Consider the following 1794-nt stretch of genomic DNA (forward strand, 5'->3'; position numbering starts at 1 on the left):
ATTGTGTAGACAAAGAGTATTATCTTTTAAGCAACACAAGCAATACAATGCCGTCGGCTTGTGATCAGCTTCAGTTATTTAAATTCACTAACTTCAGTTTAATATTATATCAGTGAAGATGTTATAACCGTCTAATAGAAAGACTTGATTTAGGGCACTAAAATACTCGGTGATATGTATAAAACCTTGGTGTTAAATAAAAGGTTTGGAAATGGAAATTCTGAAGGAAAATATTAACCTCTGATTACGTTATTGAATAAGAAAGCTGCTCATGGCAGATGAAGTAGAGTTACACTGAAAATTATGTCTTGCTATGTGTAGTCTGAAAACTTTTGACAACTGAGATACTTTGAGTTCTAGTAGAGAGCTTTCTAAAAACTTACTTCATGGAGTGTTGGATGTCTGATCTTAAGATATATATTGGTGTGGGATGTCTGATCTTAAGATATATATTGGTGTGGGATGTCTGATCTTAAGATATATATTGGTGTGGGATGTCTGATCTTAAGATATATATTGGTGTGGGATGTCTGATCTTAATATATATATTGGTGTGGGATGTCTGATCTTAAGATATATATTGGTGTGGGATGTCTGATCTTAAGATATATATTGGTGTGGGATGTCTGATCTTAAGATATATATTGGTGTGGGATGTCTGATCTTAAGATAGATATTGATGTGGGTTGTCTAGGGTTGTCTGATCATAGCATGGGGGTTGTCTGATCTTAACCAACGTCTTCTAATGCGGTATTTGAAATGAAACAACGTCTTGGCATTACACAAATCAGAAAAAGAACATTTAATTTTGTTATGTACACAAATGTATAACTCTATATAAAAGCCACACCTAATCTATTGACCGCAGTTTAACCCTCAGTCTCTTAACACCACTAATAGATCGTGAATCAATGATGTTATTTATATAGAGCAAAGTAGAAATACATTTATTATTTTAAAAATCACGTTGATTTTTGTTATAAGATAGTCTCCAGAACGAAGATCAAAGACTTGTAATAGCTATTTTAGGGTTTTTGTCTTTTTGTGACGAAATTGGTGGAAGATTCTAGACTCACCTAAGATCACTTGACCTAACTGACGTTTGACATTAAAGAGAAGATCCGCAACTAATTTAGTGATAATAGGCCAGGTCAGTTTTGATTAACTTTGTATTGTAAGGACAAGTCATGGTTGAATGGTCGATGCTCTTGATAGTTAGAATCAAATGATCCGACTGGAAATTATTAGTTTCTTGTACTTGCACAATAATTCATCGTTATTGAACAAAATATAAATTATCATCCAAGAATTATATATATATATATATATATATATATATATATATATATATATATATATATATATAGCTACACACACACACACACATATATATATATATATATATATATATATATATATATATATATATATATATATATGTATATATATATATATATATATATATATATATATATATATATATATATATATATAATAGCTGCACTCCCGTGCTTCGCCACGGTGAATCTTTTTAAACAGAAAAAACCAAACACAAATACAAAGGAAAACTCAAAAAAAAAAACGCAAACAAAAACACAAACCCAACGCAATATATTTTCAGAGAGAATCACAGAAAGACAGAGGGATGTAAAATATATATATATATATATATATATATATATATATATATATATATATATATATATATATATATATATATATATATATATATATATGTATATGTATATATATATATATATATATATATATATATATATATATATATATATATAT

Source organism: Physella acuta, unplaced genomic scaffold (assembly GCF_028476545.2).
Source record: "Physella acuta isolate Inbredline_101_S28 unplaced genomic scaffold, ASM2847654v3 ptg000102l, whole genome shotgun sequence".
Classification (NCBI taxonomy): Eukaryota; Metazoa; Mollusca; class Gastropoda; family Physidae; genus Physella; species Physella acuta.